Genomic DNA, 20,873 nt, shown 5'->3' on the forward strand with positions numbered 1-20,873 from the left:
TCACACACGTATATTTATTTAAAGCTTGTTATATGTAATTCTTCATGCACACATAGCAAGAAACTACGAGTAGTTCATTAACAATGTTTACACAAGCTGCCCATCTACCAAGCATAATACCATTAAGCAGTAACCCTGATATAATTAGCATGATATGTCCATGTCTCTCCTGTTTCTCTCTTTCTCTCTTTCTTTCTTTCTTTGACTCACTCTCTCTTTCTTTCACTCTTTCTGATAATCTTTCTCTCTCATTAAGCTGATGTCACCAGAATTGTCAGCTGATGCAAGGATTATCACATGTGTCACTACATGAAAATTTTCAGGATTTATATATTCCCATGACTCAATTTCAATACCACCTCATCCATTTTTACTGAGAGGTTGCATAAAAGTATACTTCCCTACCAGGAACTGAAAACATCTTTTTGATGTGGTGACATTAAGAGTTGTAATTTCAATCACATATCATATCAGCTTATTATCAATACTGAATAATGTTCCTTTTCAACTTCCAGATATATTGGTTAAGTAATGTGGTATTTCTTTTGTTTCCCTTCAGAAGTAATTGATATGCTGTAAGTATTACCTTTAGAACATACTATGACTCTAGTGTACTATTTTCCAATACTACCTTTGGATTGTATTTTAACCTCATACACAAATGCCTTTCTTTATCATGGCACTTGCCATTTGGCAGGCAAAATGTTGCTGCAGTTGTATTTGGATGTTGATTTGAACTTAGTTTTTTTATATATTTAATTTTATTTTGCTTTGTTTTCTCTACAACTATAACTAACCTTTACACTTGTGTTGTTGAAGAGCCCATGGTATTTCAGAGTTTGTAGGGAAATAATTCCAGATCAGGATTAAGAGATTTTAAACTATGGGAGATGCTAAATTCCTGCTGAATTTTTCTCTTCTGCTATGTTTTCTGATATCTCTTCCAACCCATTTTTGCCCTCACAACTTCGTTGTAAAAGTCAACGAAATGTCAAGTGATTAACTTGATCATCTAGAAACAAAGGAACTGCACAAAGAAGGAATCATTCTGTTGTTTTTAATATAACAACCGATAATATACAAGAGTCAAGTCAGTTTACCACAAAACCCTCCAATACACACACACTCAGACAAACACTTTACTGAAACAACACTGCATTTCATGAAAAAGTAGTTAAAAGCTAACCCTATTTCAATTGACTTTCATTTTATTTCTTCATGACCAGCAGAAATGCACAAAACAGTATGAAACATTAAATCAATTTTTTAAGGAAATGTTTTAAGGATTTCTCAAAGCATGGTGTAGTTATTTTTACACACATTAAGATGCAATTTAAAGATGCAACATTTACAAAAGACAGAGGAAATAGGAAAGCAAAGAAAAAGAAAATATTTTATGAATATCATGTATATGGTATAATACAAGTATGAGGATGGGAAAGCTATAGTTCAACTGAGCTCTCACTACATGTGTTGGGTGCAGTGGACATATTAAATACACTCATACATATATAATTATCTATCTATCTATCTATCAATATACATATATATATATGTGTATGCATATATACATACATATATATACATATATATATATATATATATATATATATATATATATATGTGTATAAGGGATGACCACTAGGTGGACATCGAATATGCTAGAAAGAGGTTATCAACGACCCAACCACAAAGAAAAATAATGTTCTCCAGAAAAAACTTTGCAAAACACCAGAACAAGACAAAATGAGAAATATACAGAATAAAGAATTAGTTGTGTACCGCGGTTTCAAACATTAACGTTTTACTTATGTAACAACATCCGTGTTCTCGTCAGCACAACCATTCTAGAATCAATATAATTTGCAGAACTATACATGAATTGTCTTCATGAAATAAGACTTGCATATAGTTCTACCGATTACATTGGGGTTATTTTCAAACTGCCTCAGCTCTGGCACGCCAAATTCCAGAAACAATTCTGCAGAGAATAATTTACTGCAGTATATGTTGCTGGCTGGAGAACATAACTATTTAAATTATTATTTATATAGATACGGTGATAAATTGAATATTAATTCAATTTAAAACCAAGTGGCCTAGTATATAAAAAAATCTGAAAATTCAGAAAAAATTGTATTACACGTGTATAAGGGATGACCACTAGGTGGACATCCAATATGCTAGAAAGAGGTTATCAATGACCCAACCACAAAGAAAAATAATGTTCTCTAGAAAAAACTTCGCACAACACCAGAACAAGACAAAATGAGAAATATACAGAATAAAGAATTAGTTGTGTACTGCAGTTTCGAACATTAATGTTTTACTTACATAACAACATCCGTGAACAGTTGTGCACATATATATACACACATATATATATACATATGTATACACATATATACACATGTATATATGCATATATACATATATATATATATATATACACACATATATATACATGGACACACACATATACACATAGCTATATGTATATATACACACACACATGCACACGCACGCACACACACACACACACACACACACACACACACACACACACATGTATATACATATATTATGCATTTTCTGTTAGAATGAGTTTATAAGTCTAAAAAGTGTTGCTGATGCAACATTAAAAGCTATTATCCATCTAAATCTTTTTACCACCTAGTAATAATGCTTAAATCATTGCACTGTACACTGAACAGATCTCAGTGCAGATTTATCATTTACAAAACTGATTTTTAATTTAATTCCCATACACAAGATAAAGCAATTAAGAGTATGAAGACCGGGAAAGCCCCCGGCCCATCAGGAATCACTGCAGAGATGCTCAAAATATCTGGCAGTGTTGGCTATAGCCTAGTCACCCGTATTACGAACCAGGTGATACACGAAGGAGTCATACCCTATGACTGGTGTAGCAGCATCATAGTCAACTGCTACAAAGGTAAAGGGGACGCTTTAGATACAAATAATTACAGAGGCATCAAGCTGTTAGATCAGGTTATGAAAGTTACAGAGAGGGTCATAGCCCAACTAATTAGGGAGCGAATCAATTTAGATGAGATGCAGTTTGGGTTCGTGCCAGGTAAAAGCACTACTGATGCCTTATTTCTAGTGAGACAGTTGCAAGAGAAATACCTAGCCAAGGATAAACCTCTGTACCTGGCTTTCGTTGACATGGAGAAAGCCTTTGACAGGGTCCCCCGATCCCTTATCTGGTGGTCAATGAGGAAACTTGGGATAGAAGAATGGCTAGTGAGAGCTGTGCGAGCCATGTACAGAGATGCGGCCAGTAAGGTGAGGGTTGGAAATGAGTACAGCAATGAATTCCGGGTAGAGGTAGGGGTCCACCAAGGTTCCGTCCTCAGCCCCCTATTATTTACCATAGTCCTCCAGGCAATCACAGAGGAGTTCAAGACAGGTTGCCCCTGGGAGCTCCTCTATGCTGATGACCTTGCCCTAATTGCGGAGTCACTATCAGAACTAGAGGAGAAGTTTCAGGTGTGGAAGCAAGGTCTAGAATTGAAGGGCCTTAGAGTCAACCTAGCTAAAACCAAAATCCTAATAAGTAGGAAGGTAGATAAAACACAAACCCCTTCAGGTAGATGGCCCTGCTCAGTATGTAGAAAAGGAGTAGGTAGTAACTCTATAAGATGTACCCGGTGCAAGCTATGGACACATAAGAGGTGCAGCAACATCAAAGGCAGGTTAACTAGCAAGTTAGTTTTTGTTTGTGGCAGATGTTCAGGTGCAATAAAGACTGCAAACAAACAGGAAACAACTTCTATCTCATTCCAGGGTGAAAAACTAGAGGTAGTCGATAGCTTCCGCTATCTGGGCGACCAAGTTAGTAGTGGGGGTGGGTGCGCTGAAAGTGTAGCTGCTAGAATAAGAATAGCCTGGGCAAAGTTTAGAGAGCTCTTACCCCTGCTGGCGACAAAGGGACTCTCACTCAGAGTAAAAGGCAGACTGTATGACGCATGCGTACGAACAACCATGCTACATGGCAGTGAAACATGGGCTGTAACTGCTGAGGACATACGTAAGCTCGCAAGGAATGAAGCCAGTATGCTCCGTTGGATGTGTAATGTCAATGTGAATACCCGTCAGAGTGTAAGTATCTTGAGAGAAAAGCTGAACATTAGAAGCATCAGTTGTGGCGTGCAAGAGAGACGATTGCGCTGGTATGGACATGTGGTGAGAATGGAGGAGGATAGCTGCGTGAAAAAGTGCCACACCCTAACAGTTGAGGGAACCCGTGGAAGAGGTAGGCCCAGGAAGACCTGGGCTGAGGTGGTGAGGCAAGACCTTCGTACATTGGGCCTCACCGAGGCGATGACTACGGACCGAGACCTTTGGAAATGGGCTGTGCGTGAGAAGACCCGGCAAGCCAAGTAAGATCGTTGCCAGTGCCCCTGGACTGGTTCTTGTGCGGGTGGCACATGAGATGCACCATTTTGAGCGTGGCCGTTGCCAGTACCGCCTGACTGGCTCCTGTAGGATTTTCGAGCGAGATCGTTGCCAGTGCCCCTGGACTGGCTTGTGCGGGTGGCACATAAAAGACACCATTTCGAGCGTGGCCGTTTTCGTGCGGGTGACACGTAAAAGCACCCACTACACTCTCTGAGTGGTTGGCGTTAGGAAGGGCATCCAGCTGTAGAAACTCTGCCAAATCAGACTGGAGCCTGGTGTTGCCATCCGGTTTCACCAGTCCTCAGTCAAATCGTCCAACCCATGCTAGCATGGAAAGCGGACGTTAAACGATGATGATGATGATGATGATGACACAGTAATAAAATAAATTTGAATATATGTGTGTGTGTGTGTGTTTTGTTATTTTAATATTTACCTAAATATATATATTTGTTATATATATATATATATACATGTGTGTTTGTGTGTGTGTGCGCGTATAAATATATGTATATAACAGTATATAACAACTCACATATAGATACACGTATATATACACATATACTCTTTTTTTTCTTTTACACATTTCAGTCATTTGACTGCGGCCATACTGGAGCACTGCCTCAAAGGGTTTTAGTTGAAGAAATTGACCCCAGGACATTGTTAGTAAGACTAGTACTTATTCTTCTGAACCACTAAGTTACAGAGATATAAACATACTAACATTGGCTGTCAAGCGATGTGGGGGGGGGGGGGGCAAATACACACACATACACACACACACAAATATACATACATAATACATATATATATATATAACAATTGCAGTGTGTAAAGTGTTTATAAGCCATTTAAAAACAAACAAAAACCGTTAAATTCACTTCAACATTTAAATTTAATTTGCCAAAATATTTTTGTTGCTTTGAGATCATGACCTGTTCCCTGACAAAATTCTATGCAGCACAGAATTGTGTCAGTGAACAGGTTGCGGTCTCAAAGCAATAAAAATATTTTGGCAAATTAGATTTAAATGTTGAAGTGAATTTAACGGTTTTTGTTTGTTTTTAAATGACTTATAAACACTTTCCATGCTGCAATTGTTTTTGTTCCAGCACACAATCTCAGATCAGGTCACTTGCTATGTAAGTACATCTCCGTAATATACATACATATACATATATATATATATATATATATACACACACACACACACACACACACACACACACACATTCTCTTACTTTCCGTCTGCCAAATCCATTCACATGCCTTTGGGACTGAACCTGGAACCATGTGGTTGAGAAGCAAGCTCCTTACCACACAGCTGTGCCTGCACCTAATGTTCTTTATAGATAGATAGAAAGATAAATATATATATATCGGTCACTAATCCTTTTCTTCCTTGGCTATCGCCGAGCAAACACACGAGCTTACTTCGTCCCTACTTTCAGTTCGTGCCTCACAGCGTTCATATACACATAATTTTTCACGTCTGGCCGCATAGCCTTTTCCGTTTGTTTTCCTGTCTTGTTTTCTTTTCCGTTTGTTTTCCTGTCTTGTTTTTTGTCCACTACTACATTCCTCCATGGCACAGGTTTAATTTGTGTATACAAATTTAATTTGCGGTCCATGGGGAGAGCCATTTTAACGATGTGTCCTGCCCAACTCTTCGAAACGCCGGTGTTAAAACGGGGGTAGCTGATGAAGGAAAATGTTCTCTATATGGCTTGTGTGTTTTCTGTACTCTGGTTATTATTATTTTCTTGTCTACGTTTTGTTTGCAATGTCCTGTACCCAGATATGCACTTATATATACAGGTAGACGTAGGTATGCACATACCTGTACGTATATATGCATATACTCATTTATTATTTGTTTTTTATATATATATATATATATATATATATATATATATATATATATATATATATATATATATATGGATGGATGGATGGATAGATAGATAGCCAGACAGGCAGACAGCCAGACAGACAGATATATATATATATTTATATAGATAGATAGATAGATAGATAGATAGATTGATTGATAGAGAGAGAGAGAGATAGACAGGATGATAAAGATATAGATAGATAACTTTCTTTATTAACCACACAGGGCCAAACACAGAGGGGACAAAATACAGTGTAGAGCTTTTCTTTGTGAAAGAAAAAGAAGAAAATAGAAAAAAAGAAGAAAATAGAAAAAAAGAAGAAAATAGAAAAAAAGAAGAAAATAGAAAAAAAATTTGGCCAAATGTGTTTTTTTCAATATTTATTTTCGTTTGCAATAGGCTGTTCTTATGGTCAACCTATCACATCTTCAGCTGCTTCAGATGCGAAGATATCAAAAATTGTCAAAGTGTAGTTTTGCTATAGAATGGTGAAACTATTTTTTCATTCTCTGAAAAAGCAATGTTTTGGACTTATGACACTTTTGCATAGTAGCAACGATATGTGTGTGTAAGGGCATCCAGCTGAAGAAACTCTGCCAAATCAGACTGGAGCCTGGTGTTGCCATCCGGTTTCACCAGTCCTCAGTCAAATCGTCCAACCCATGGAAAGCGGACGTTAAACGATGATGATGATGATGATGATATATATATATATATATATATATATATATATATATATACAAGGGGTTACTGAAAGGTTTCTGGCCCTAGGTAAAAGGAAATGCAAAAGGATCAGTTAATTATGATTTTACTCAACATATTCGCCTCTCAGATTCACACACTTATTGCAGCAGTCCTGTTTTCCTAAGCATTATAAAACAACTAGGAAGGTTGAGTCTCCAACCAAGCCTTTCGCAATACCTTTAAAGTCAGAAACTTTTCAGCACTCCCTTGTGTGTGTGTTTGCGTGTGTATATATGTATATATATATATTCTGCCTAAATAATGAATTTACAATTACAATATCCCTACATTCACTCTCTATTTCCTATCTTAACTAAACTAACTATTGCTTAATCATCCTCTCACACTGTTGCCGAGGAAGGGATATAATAAATATCCTGGAAACAGCTGTAGGCCATTCTATTTATAAATGTTCTATATTATACACAGCCTTGTTTTTTTTATCTCATTACGAAAAGTAAATCCTTATATATATATATATATATATATATATAGATAGATAGATAGATATCTATATATATATATATATATATATATATATATATATATATATATATATATATATATAGATATCTATATATATCTGTCAGATCTTTTTTTTTAATCGGCTTTAGTCTTGCTACTCTGCTTTCAAAGCATCCACCTCCACTACTAATCTGTCCATCTAAGTAATAAAACATATGAACTACATCTAGGGAACTGCCTAAGCATTTGAGAGAAATATATTGTATGTGCACTCTTAGTGTTTACTTATCCCATGCGTCTGTAACTTACAAAGTGTACCATCTTTGCAAACCTTGCTCATGATCCTACTGTACCTTTTGTGCCTCCATACTTTACATTTGGTACATCATATGGAGTTTCTACTGCCTCCTTCTCTGCATAATGAGTATGGTCATTTCCTCGATGTTATTAGGAACCTGTTTTCTTTCTACAAGCTAATGTGATAAGTTTACTTTGCGGTCACTTAATTTTAAGTTTTGATTCCATATTTTGAATGATTTCTGGTCCAGATTCAAGAGTGCAGCAGAGAAATTGAATTTACTGTCTGTGGAATGTCACTCGTTTTCTTAAAGTTAATTTCAGTTTGTCCCTATGTATTTTTCTCCACGTCTTGAACACATGACAACATAAATGAAATATTTGGATACGCAGGCACAATAAAAATATTCTTTAGTTCCGAAATGAATTCTGATCTTTGGATAATTCAAGTCATATTCCACAGTTGGATCATTCATATGTTTTAACTGTTTGACATTTGTTATATACTTGTAAATGATTTGGGCTATCTTATATTCATTTTAACAATGTGCATTAGTAAAACCCAATTTGACTAAGGACTCTTTTGAGCAGCAATGCATTATGCAGATACACATGATAAAACTTTCAATAGTGGTTTTGCTTCTGTTAGTATTCAAACATTATTTCTTTGATTATTTCTCTTTGTTGGAGAAAAGTTGGTGTTTCTATCTTGAAATTCATCCTATAAACACGGAGTCCAAAAACATATTTAATATTGTTAGGTGATAATAAAATTGCATTGCAAAGTCTAACCAACACAATAATGGTAACTATTTTTGTAGGCCCTGTCATGAAGAACCGAGATTCTCAGTAGAACCAAACAAAATGGAGAAACTAAAGGTAATAAAATATATTTATTGAAGAAAACATTAACAATACAACAAATCAATATACTAGCTAAAGGACTAAAATTCATCCTATCTCCTTTGAGATGTAATTATAATGAAATTAAAGACAGCATTTCAGAATTTGGTAGAAAATTAGTTTGTAGAAGAATTATTTGGTAAGGATAATGATGATGAATAGCTTGATACAAACAAAAGCAACAATTCTTCACCAAAAGACAAGAACAAAACACTTGATGATTTTTGTAATCACATTTTGAAATTTCATGTAATATCTTACGTAAAGAATTAAGTCAAATTACAATGCTACTGAATGGGAGAACATAATTGAATTGAAGAATGATAAGAAATAGCCAATTATGGAAGTTGTTCAAGGGGGTGCTGTTGTATTAATGGATACAAAGTATTAGAAATATCTTGTTTTATCAATACTAGAGAGTAATAATATATTTTTATCTTTTATCTTTTACTTGTTTCAGTCATTAGATTGTGGCCATGCTGGGGCACTGCCTTGAAGAAGTTTTAGGCGAATAAATCAACCCCAGTACCTTTTTCTTTTATTCTTTTACTTATTTCAGTCATTTGACTGTGGCCATGTTGGAGCACCACCTTTTAGTCGAAGAAATTGACCCCAGGATTTAAAAGCCTAGTACTTATTCTATCTGTCTCTTTTGCTGAACCACTAGCTTACAAGGACATAAACACACCAACATCAGTTGTCAAGTGATGCTGGGGGGACAAACACAGACACAAAGACACATACATAAATATATATATATAATTGTTAAAGAAGATAACAAACATTAAGGCAAGGCAAACATCTCAAGTTGTATACAATATTATTATTGTATATGACTTGAGATGTTTGCCTTGCCTTAATGTTTGTTGTACTCTTTAACAATAATTTATCCGTTGCATTGGAAATCTGCAATGACTCCATAACTACCATCTCGGCTATAACCTTGGAGCCCTAGTAATCTGTTACAGCACTTACCTAGTGTACTTAATTGTTTAGATCACCTGTGAACTAAACCCCCATACTTTATATATATATCATCATCATCATCATCATCATCGTTTAACGTCCGCTTTCCATGCTAGCATGGGTTGGACGATTTGACTGAGGACTGGTGAAACCGGATGGCAACACCAGGCTCCAGTCTGATTTGGCAGAGTTTCTACAGCTGGATGCCCTTCCTAACGCCAACCACTCAGAGAGTGTAGTGGGTGCTTTTACGTGTCACCCGCACGAAAACGGCCACGCTCGAAATGGTGTCTTTTATGTGCCACCCGCACAAGCCAGTCCAGGGGCACTGGCAACGATCTCGCTCGAAAATCCTACAGGAGCCAGTCAGGCGGTACTGGCAACGGCCACGCTCAAAATGGTGCATCTCATGTGCCACCCGCACAAGAACCAGTCCAGGGGCACTGGCAACGATCTTACTTGGCTTGCCGGGTCTTCTCACGCACAGCACATTTCCAAAGGTCTCGGTCCGTAGTCATCGCCTCGGTGAGGCCCAATGTACGAAGGTCTTGCCTCACCACCTCAGCCCAGGTCTTCCTGGGCCTACCTCTTCCACAGGTTCCCTCAACTGTTAGGGTGTGGCACTTTTTCACGCAGCTATCCTCCTCCATTCTCACCACATGTCCATACCAGCGCAATCGTCTCTCTTGCACGCCACAACTGATGCTTCTAATGTTCAGCTTTTCTCTCAAGATACTTACACTCTGACGGGTATTCACATTGACATTACACATCCAACGGAGCATACTGGCTTCATTCCTTGCGAGCTTACGTATGTCCTCAGCAGTTACAGCCCATGTTTCACTGCCATGTAGCATGGTTGTTCGTACGCATGCGTCATACAGTCTGCCTTTTACTCTGAGTGAGAGTCCCTTTGTCGCCAGCAGGGGTAAGAGCTCTCTAAACTTTGCCCAGGCTATTCTTATTCTAGCAGCTACACTTTCAGCGCACCCACCCCCACTACTAACTTGGTCGCCCAGATAGCGGAAGCTATCGACTACCTCTAGTTTTTCACCCTGGAATGAGATAGAAGTTGTTTCCTGTTTGTTTGCAGTCTTTATTGCACCTGAACATCTGCCACAAACAAAAACTAACTTGCTAGTTAACCTGCCTTTGATGTTGCTGCACCTCTTATGTGTCCATAGCTTGCACCGGGTACATCTTATAGAGTTACTACCTACTCCTTTTCTACATACTGAGCAGGGCCATCTACCTGAAGGGGTTTGTGTTTTATCTACCTTCCTACTTATTAGGATTTTGGTTTTAGCTAGGTTGACTCTAAGGCCCTTCAATTCTAGACCTTGCTTCCACACCTGAAACTTCTCCTCTAGTTCTGATAGTGACTCCGCAATTAGGGCAAGGTCATCAGCATAGAGGAGCTCCCAGGGGCAACCTGTCTTGAACTCCTCTGTGATTGCCTGGAGGACTATGATAAATAAGAGGGGGCTGAGGACGGAACCTTGGTGGACCCCTACCTCTACCCGGAATTCATTGCTGTACTCATTTCCAACCCTCACCTTACTGGCAGCATCTCTGTACATGGCTCGCACAGCTCTCACTAACCATTCTTCTATCCCAAGTTTCCTCATTGACCACCAGATAAGGGATCGGGGGACCCTGTCAAAGGCTTTCTCCATGTCAACGAAAGCCAGGTACAGAGGTTTATCCTTAGCTAGGTATTTCTCCTGCAACTGTCTCACTAGAAATAAGGCATCAGTAGTGCTTTTACCTGGCACGAACCCAAACTGCATCTCATCTAAATTGATTCGCTCCCTAATTAGTTGGGCTATGACCCTCTCTGTAACTTTCATAACCTGATCTAACAGCTTGATGCCTCTGTAATTATTTGTATCTAAAGCGTCCCCTTTACCTTTGTAGCAGTTGACTATGATGCTGCTACACCAGTCATTGGGTATGACTCCTTCGTGTATCACCTGGTTCGTAATACGGGTGACTAGGCTATAGCCAACACTGCCAGATATTTTGAGCATCTCTGCAGAGATTCCTGATGGGCCGGGGGCTTTCCCGGTCTTCATACTCTTAATTGCTTTATCTACCCTGGTACTATCAACTCGGATAGCTGGTCCCTCTATTGGGTCGACATACGGCAGGCTCTCTTTCTCCCATTCATTCTCTTTATTAAGCAATCTATCGTAGTGGCATCTCCAGACCTCTTTCTTTGCATCCTCATTTAATGCAAGCGTACCATCATCCATGCGAACACATTTCTCTCCTACAACATCACTATTCTCTCTCCTACACTGTCTTGCAACACGAAATACCTCGAGTCTTTGGTCCTCACGGCGCAGAACATTGGCAAATCTTTCCTTCCATATATATATATATGTATGTATGTATGTATTTATTTATGTGTGTGTGTCTGTGTTTATCCACCCCCACCCCCACCATCACTTGACAACCGATGCTGGTGTTTACATACCTGTAACTTAATGGTTTGGCAAAAGTGACTGATAGAATAAGTACTAGGCTTACAAAGAATAAGTCTTGGGGTTGATTTCTTTGACTAACACCCTTTAAGGTGGTGCTCCAGCATGACCCCAATCAAATGATTGAAACATGTAAAAGAATCAAAGAATATGCACCAGGAAATGTCATTTAGATAAGATGTTTGGTAAGTACAGAGAATTATATAGAACAAACTGAATTGACTTTAAGAAAATGTAACAACTAAAAACAGCAAATCAATATGAAGTTTGCATTTCATTGGAAAATATCGACCATACTTTAACATACATAATTAATCAATGAATTGACATTTATAGACTTTTATTGTTGTTAAATTAGCAAAATAATTAAAGTATCAGTTTGTAAAATGGTAAACTTGCAGAATTATTGGAGAGTCAGTCAAAATATTTTGTGGTATTTGTTCTGAGTCTTAATGCTCTGAGTTCAAATCATGCCAGAATTGATTTTGTCTTTCTCACTGGAACTGACAGAAAAAAATACCAGTTATGTGATGGAGTAAATGTAATCAACTTCCTCAAATTCTGATCTTTTATGTGTCTAAGAAATCATCATTATTGTTAGCACCATTTCTTCTGATACTTTATGTTTCTGGTTCAAATTCCATTGAGATCAACATTGCTTCTCATTATTTTGGGGTTGGTAAAATAGGTACCCACTGAACACTAGGGTCAATGTCACCAACTTACTCCCCTTAAGATTGGTCCCCTTGAGCCAAAATTTGAAACCATTTTTATTTCTATTATTATTATTATTATTATTATTGTTGTTGTTGTTGCTGTTGTTGTTGTTGTTGTTGTTGTTGTTGTTGTTGTTGTTGTTGTTGTTGTTGTTATTATTATTATTATTATTATCATTATTCAAGTGGGATCACTGCCAGATCAACGGTCTTGCTTCCGTGCCGGTGGCACGTAAAAAGCACCATTTGAGCGCGATCGTTTCCAGCATTACTTTACTGGCACTTGTGCTGGTGGCATGTGAACAAAACATTGGACTGACTCCTGTGCAGGTAGCACGTAAAAAACACCATTTGAGCATGGTCGTTGCCAGTACCACCGGACTGGCCCTCGTGCCGGTGGCACATAAAAAACACCCACTACACTCTCGGAGTGGTTGCCATTAAGAAAGCCATCCAGCTGTAAAAACTCTGCCACATCAGATTGGAGTCTGGTGTAGCCATCTGGTTTGCCAGTCCCCAGTCAAATCATCCAACCCATGCTAGCATGGAAAGCGGATGTTAAATGATGATGATGATGATGATTATCATTATTGTTGTTGTTGTTACATAGTTTCCTGGCTCCTTCCTGCAGCTTTGAGATGCATTACGTGCCACCGGCATGGGTATCACAACTACAATTTCTATTTGATCTTCATTTTGATGTTGATGTACTTGATTCAATAGGTTTCCTCAAGCACAGTAGGTCACCCTACGATCCAAGGTACTTTTGAATGGGCTGGGGCTGGTTATGCGAAACTGTTGTATGCTGTACTGTGTGTTCATTTCTTATTTTGCATCTTTTATTTTATTATTGATGTTCTTTCTATATAAATGAAGCTATGTCCTTAAATTTGCTGCTTTTCTTTACACAGACTGAGAAGATACGTTGAGGAACTGTTATTTTAATGAGTTGTATCTGTTTATCAGCCGCATCTCCACCGTCAGATCCTCCTGAACCAGTTGTTGGGTATCCCACCCATGAAGTATCAATGCCAGATGAGTTGAAACAATTGCAGTGATTAATAAAAACTCGTGTATCTTCCATCTTCCACCTTCCATCTCTAATTAATCAAATATATATATATGTATATATGTATATATATGTATATATATGTATATATATATTCTTTACTCTTTTACTTGTTTCAGTCATTTGACTGTGGCCATGCTGGAGCACCGCCTTTGTAGTCAAGCAAATCAACCCCAGGACTTATTCTTTGGAAGCCTAGTACTTATTCTATCGGTTTCTTTTGCCGAACCGCTAAGCTACGGGGATGTAAACACACCACCACCAGTTGTCAAGTGATGTTGGGGAGACAAACACAGACACACAAACATATAGACACACATACATATATATACATATATACGATGGACTTCTTTCAGTTTCCGTCTACCAAATCCACTCACAAGGCTTGGGTCGGCCTGAGGCTATAGTAGAAGACACTTGCCCAAGGTGCCACACAGTGGGAATGATCCCAAACCATGTGGTTGGTAAGCAATTTACTTACAACACAGCCACTCCTGTGCCTATAGATAGATAGATAGATAGATAGATAGATTGATAGATAGATAGATAGATAAATAGATAGATAGATAGATAGATAGATATAGATATGTTATATATATGTATAGATATTTATGTGCTTGTGCCTCTCTCCCAGAGAGTGAGAGGGGGATATATATTTATATACATATACATATATATTTATATACATCTACATATACACATATTTATAAACGTATATCTGCATATATATATTTATATACATATATAATATGTGTGTGTGTGTATGTGTGCATGTGTGTGTGTATGTATGTATATATGTGTGTTTGTGTGTATGTACGTAGACACTTCAGCTCATGATTAATGCTGTTTCTACAATACCTTGTAAATATTGAAATGTTTATCACTATTTGCAATAATAATGAAATCCATCCAGTCTTATTTGAAAATAAACTAGCATTAATTTCAAATGAAACTATATTTTATTAATGAGATTTCATCATAATTAAATTTTTACTTATTTTTCGTATAGAGTATCAGAAGACTACTTATTGAAATATTAATTACTTAAGTTTTATTTCTATTTAATATTATAATGCTACCAAAAACTTTGAAATTCCTAAGAACAGTTTATAAGAAAGACGTTAATGGTATACATAGAACAAAACATATCTACGAAGATAATCCCAAAAGTAAGGTCTCCAAAATATTTAGAAATCACAGGAATGTTTATTGTCAGTGATGTTGACATCATTTTAAAGTTTGAACATTTATCTATTTTCTACATAGTCACCATTTCGGTTGACGCATTTTTGTAGGCGCTGGGGCAGTTTTTGTATGCCCATGTCATACCAGCTCACCGCCATGTTTTTGAGAAAGTGCTGAACCTCATCTTTCAATTTCTCATCGTTGCTGAAGCAAGTTCCAGCCAAATTTTCTTTCAACTTAGGGACACTTGCCCAAGGTGCCACACAGTGGGACTGAACCCAGAACTACATGGTTGGGAAGCAAACTTCTTACTACAGAGTCATGCCTGCACCTCTGTTCATATTTAATTTCAATTTATTAGACTCTTTCAAAAGTTCCAGATACTTTTGTTGAAAACAGAGCAGTTATTTAAGTATTGCACGAACAAGATATAACCTTGAATGACTAATTGTTTGTATGGTACTGCAATGATTAAGAGAGTCACATACTATTATTAATTTACTTATTTCAGTCATTGAACTACGACCATGCTGGGGCAGCACCTTAAATAGTTTATTTTATCATCAAATCAACTCTTGCATTCCGTATGTAAATCTGGTGCTTATTCTATAGATTGTTTTTGCTTGAACTACTCAGTAACAATAATGTAAACAAACCAACATCAGTTGTCAAACGGTGGGGAAAGAAATACACACACACAAATATACATAGATGCACATATATATGAAGGGGTGCTAGAAAGTTTCTGGCTTTAAGGGTGTCACAAAAGGCCTGGTCAGAGGCCCAACCTTCCAAGTTATTTTATAGGACTTAGGAAAACTAAAGGACCGTTGTGTGAATCTGAGAGGGGAATATGTTGAATAAAATCATAATTAATTGTTCCTCTTGTATTTTCTTTTACCCAAAGCCAGGAACTTTTCAGCATACCCTTGTATATGCATAAAATAAGAACTCAAATGGAATTTAAAGGTTCACAACACCAGTTTCAGCAGCATTTTTTTTATTGGTGAATAGGTTGATTACATAGATTTTGTCATGAAAATATCCACTTTCAGGGATCTTTTCTGTTTGGCTGTACTTGTGGAAATTTCAAAGTTTATTGGAAAATTTTAAAATTTAATGTATTCATGTAGTTTTCACATTTAATCTCAGGAAATACTTAACTTTTTCCAGAAATTTTTTTTTTTTCAGTTATACAGGTTTAAAGTTTGAAAATTTTTACCCAGTTAGAAAACAGGATTTGGAAGCTGTCATTTTGTGTACCTCAGCTGGTATTTCTGAAATACTTAACACATCACTAGAATGTACTTTCCATAAAGGTGCTTATGGGTATAACATAATGAGTGAGTTCTTAATATTCTTTTAATAAAATTCTAAGCGGAATTCTGCTTCACACATGGCATATAACCCTTCATAACTCTTTTATTTTTTTGAATTTTCAGAAAACTTTTGCAAATTTGTGTTCTACACACAGGAACTCATACAACTATGCAAAAATAAAAAGAAAATTTATGTGTGATTTAAGGGTTATTTAGCTGTTAATTTTACACATCTCATGACCACTTTATACTATCCTCGTTTGTTTGTCACTGATGTTTTGATGTTTTTCAATATCTTTCTCCCTATAGATACATTTAATGGTCTATTGCTGGGATTTAAACCAAAAATTCAGACAGTCCATACTTTAAACTGTGATTTGAAAGCAATAAAAAAAAAAATATTCCAAAGAATAAAAAAGAAATTAGAATTTTGAAAAATTCTTTAAAAATCGTTCTTCATAATCGTATGAATTCTCATGTGTTGAACACAAATTCCCAAACATTTTCTGAAAATTCCCAAAAATTAAAATGTTATGAGGTTATATGGCATGCATAAAGCAGAATTCTGCCAAATTCTGGTATGTCACTGTTAGCACTTCTATTGTATTTCACTTTAATTTTTTTAAAGGGCAAGTTTAGCTAGTGTGAAGTGTATCTCTGGTCCTCACATTATAAATTCTTGTTTCCCGGGAGTGGTGTATAAAATGGTGGAAAAAAATACAAGAAAATGAGCTTTCATGAACTGTGATGCTTTATTCATCCGCTAAATAAAATAATACAGTGAACCAGGTGGATACATCATGAAGATAACTGTCTGTAGAAAGCAAACATAGTTCGCTTCTCAATTCAGTCAGAATTTGGTTACATGTGCTTCAAAAACTGGAACAAAATGACATGATATAGCTTCCTTGAAAGAAATTCTCCTCTCACTGAAAATGTTCACCTCACTGCCAAAGGCAGAAAAATTTCCCCCTATTTAAAAACAGAAAGAGGCTCAACAAGCATTTGATTTTACTGCACTGCACTGGTTGATTTATCACATAATGTGATTGGAAACAAAACTGCATCCCATGTAAAACTAGACCAATCTAGACCAAAGAAATGGACTCAGTCAAGTATGACACCGTCACATGACCAGTTTATGTGACCAATCGTTAGGAACAGGTAGGATGAGCCAATTTCCGACTATTTAAGCTTAAACAAGCAATTTATGACAACAGTCTTGCTACAGCAAGTTATTACACTTTTTTACATCAGTAAACCGCCTGTCAACCACACTTTAAACATTTAAATATAAAAAAAAAGAATGTTTAAAATTTTTTTTTAAAAATGGAAACCAAAATTAAAATAAAATTCAAACAAATATTTTCTGATTGGCGACATCAATGTGCTTCATTGGTCGGAAGGGGTTGTTGGAGAAGAAGTGTGGATTATAGTGTGGATATTGAAGTTGAAGAAACTAGTTTGTTACCAGACGTTTCCAGTTCAGACTGTCAGCTGTCAGCATGCTGCAAGAACTTGCATAGAATACCTTTGCCCTTCTTCACCTTTCTTATTGCTGTTCTTTCAGCTCCACCAACTCTTCCTTTGTGTGCAGTTGCTGATGCACTTTTGCCTTGGACCTTAATGTTATAAAGATTGTATTGCTACTCAAATCACATAAATCATCTTGTATTGCTCTTGAAATCCTCTGTCACATCGTTGGGATACTTGTTAAGGTCACTGTACAATGAAGGCACTATCTCTTGAATTATTATCTGGCTTATGGGGAGATACACAGATGAATCAGTCATTCAAGCCAAAAGGAAAGAAGCTGTTCCATTTTATCAATAGTTTTGCATCTTTTCTTGGTGATTACAATGCTCTGCATTCCTAGAGCAGTATCTTGAATGTAAGTCGAAAATCTTTTGTGAATATTCGTAAATATCAACATCTGACTTTAGCGATAAGTGCCTGCTTGTGCTATCATCTTTTCACCTTGTTCAAAATATTTTATCATAGCCAATGTATTTTACAAAAAATATAAGCATGGTGCTTAGGACCACCAGGACTAGAGTTGACAGTAGGAGCTTTCATGTGAAGAATAGCGTATGAAAATAAAAAATGCAAAATTTTTACACAGTAAACACACACATGTTTGAATAACTTGATACAAACTACAACACTATCTCACAATGGAATGCAGGAATTATCATTGCCAAAAGCCATTTAAATAAATGTAAATATTGTAACTATGTACATTTAAAAAAATTCATTACCGTTTATCTGTTTTTGTAAATAATTTGTAAATATTTTCACATGTATTTTATCTGCCATTTCCTTATTGGTTTTTTAAATTTTTTAATGCTGTTTTTAAATGTGTTCATAGAGGACTGATATAAAGTCAAGAAAGGTGCAACTCGAAATGATATAAGTTGAGGTGTGTCTTTTATATGTATATATTTAAATGTGTACAGAGGCAGTCTTTCAATATTAGTAGGTAACAGCATTCATCCATACAGTGATTCAATGGAACTTACTGAAGCAAGCCAGCATGCTCACAGCACTACTGCAGGTTATGGCAAGGTTAAGGCACTGGAAAAACCAAATACTCTCACAAGCATCACCTGATACCTTGGTGAGGTGAGCTGCCAGTAATGACAAGAACTTCGGGCACAGGCATGGCTGTGTGATAAGGAGCTTGCTCCCCAGCCACATGGTTCTAGGTTCAGTCCCACTGCTTAGGGCATCTTGGACAAGTGTCTTTTATTATAGCCTCAGGCCAACCAAAGCCTTGTGAGTGGATTTGGGAGACAAAAACTGAAAGAAACCTGTTGTATATATATACATAGATATATACACATATACATATATGTGTACATATCTATGTATATGTGTCTTGTGTCTTGTTTATGTCCCCTGTAACTTAGTGGGTCAGCAAAAAAGATCAATGGAATAAGTACTAGGCTTAAGGAAAAAAAAAGGCATGGGGTCGATTTGACTAAAAACCATTTAAAGCAGTGCCCCAGCATGGCCACAGTCTAATGACTGAAACAAGTAAAAGATATACATACATAAACACACACATATATACACATAAACACACATAAACACACATAAACACACACATGTATTTTAAATGGTTTCCATCAACGAAATTTATGCATGAAGATGCTTTGTGGTTGACTTGAGGCTATAGCAAGTAGGTGTCACTTATTCAACATACCGTGCAGCAGGAGATGAAGCAGAAAAATAATTTTCTTTCTTTTAAATGCAAGGTAAAAAATGTAACTATTAGAATATTTTTTCTGCGATCTATACAACGCCTCCTTCAGTTGCAAACTCCCACTTTAGTTTTAAGAAATATTTCAAATTGTCATATAATTAGTCATGAAACTTGTATGTCAGCTTGTGTTTTGCAGTGAATAAAGTTGTTTTTTCTTTAATTGGTTAAAGCATTTCAGTGATGACCTGGAGAGGAATGTGTTTCTTCAGGTCTAAGAATGTCTAAGACTCACTGTATGTCATGACAATCCTTAGAATCCCATCAGGTTGTTAAGGTGGCAGGTTTCAGATCAGGACATCCACATAAGTTAGATTTTCTCTGTTTTGATGGGGAATTTTCCACTTTTTTTACCTCAGCCTTCTAAATGATGGGCAGTTGGTATCTGTATATGATAAACATTTTTGATTTTCATTTCACTTCACCTCTCTCACCACCCCACTGCTGGGCGATTTGGGCCATTTTTTTTTTAATGGGAGAAGTCTTTACAGTAAAAAAAAAAACCCAAAAAACTGTAAATATTTTCAGAAGCAAAGGTGTGTGTTTTAAGGGAGATTTGGCTGTTGTTTCCAGCACATCTCATGACCATCTTCCTCATTTCTTTGTCATTCTCACATATACTCTTTTACTCTTTTACTTGTTTCAGTCATTTGACTGCGGCCATGCTGGGGCACCGCCTTTAGTCGAGCAAATTGACCCCAGGACTTATTCTTTGTAAGCCTAGTACTTATTCTATCGGTCTCTTTTTGCCGAACCGCTAAGTTATGGGGACGTAAACACACCAGCATCAGTTGTCAAGTGATGTTGGGGGGGACAAACACAGACACACGAACATACACACAAACATATATATATATACATATATATATACGACGGGCTTCTTTCAGTTTCCGTCTACCAAATCCACTCACAAGGCCTTGGTCGGCCCGAGGCTATAGTAGAAGTCACTTGCCCAAGGTGCCACGCAGTGGGACTGAAACCGGAACCATGTGGTTGGTAAGCAAGCTACTTACCACACAACCACTCCCACGCCTATTGATGTTTTTCAATATTTTTCTTCCTATAAATACATTTTATGATTTGATGATGGTGGAAGTAACGCACATAGAGTACATTGTTGGGATTTAAGCAACAAAAATAA

At 36.8% G+C, this 20,873-nt stretch overlaps 1 long non-coding RNA gene across 1 annotated transcript; it reads left to right on the forward strand.

Moving 5' to 3' along the window:
• The first annotated feature begins 267 nt into the window (after positions 1-267).
• LOC106876030 (uncharacterized) lies at positions 268-13,982 on the forward strand. Its single transcript, XR_001410190.3, has 4 exons — positions 268-575; positions 8,648-8,705; positions 9,190-12,366; positions 13,809-13,982. It is a non-coding gene; the product is annotated as an uncharacterized LOC106876030 (long non-coding RNA).
• Positions 13,983-20,873: the final 6,891 nt, after the last annotated feature.

Source organism: Octopus bimaculoides, chromosome 2 (genome assembly GCF_046866305.1).
Source record: "Octopus bimaculoides isolate indiv1 chromosome 2, ASM4686630v1, whole genome shotgun sequence".
Classification (NCBI taxonomy): domain Eukaryota; kingdom Metazoa; phylum Mollusca; class Cephalopoda; order Octopoda; family Octopodidae; genus Octopus; species Octopus bimaculoides.